Below are 609 nucleotides of genomic sequence, written 5' to 3'. Positions count from 1 at the left end.
CAGGCCTAAAGGAGGAACTCATAACCCTCTTAAGGGAGAATTCCGACCTCTTCGCCTGGAAAGCCTCCGACATGCCAGGCATAAGCCCCGACCTGATGTGCCATAAGCTATCAGTATATCCGGCGTCCAGACCTGTCCAACAAAGACGCCGGAAACTCGGGCCTGAGCGCGTGCAAGCAATAGAAGAACAAGTACAAGCATTACTAGATGCAGGGTTTATTCGAGAAGTAAAATACCCCATATGGCTCGCAAACGTGGTCCTGGTAAAAAAGCCCAACGGAAAATGGAGAATGTGCGTCGATTACACGGATCTCAACAAAGCCTGCGCCAAGGACCCATATCCACTACCAAACATCGACGCCTTAGTAGACGCAGCCTCAGGCTATAGATATCTCTCCTTCATGGACGCATACTCAGGATACAATCAAATCCCGATGTACGGACCCGACCAAGAAAAAACCTCGTTCATAACCCCAAGGGCAAACTACTGCTACGTAGTAATGCCCTTCGGGCTGAAGAACGCAGGGGCAACCTACCAGAGGCTAATGAACAAAGTGTTCTCAGAGCACATCGGACTACAACTAGAGGTGTACGTCGACGACATGCTGG

The sequence above is a fragment of the Arachis duranensis genome, chromosome 10 (genome assembly GCF_000817695.3).
Source record: "Arachis duranensis cultivar V14167 chromosome 10, aradu.V14167.gnm2.J7QH, whole genome shotgun sequence".
In the NCBI taxonomy this organism is placed as follows: Eukaryota; Viridiplantae; Streptophyta; class Magnoliopsida; order Fabales; family Fabaceae; genus Arachis; species Arachis duranensis.
Note: the sequence above shows the minus strand (reverse complement) of the source record.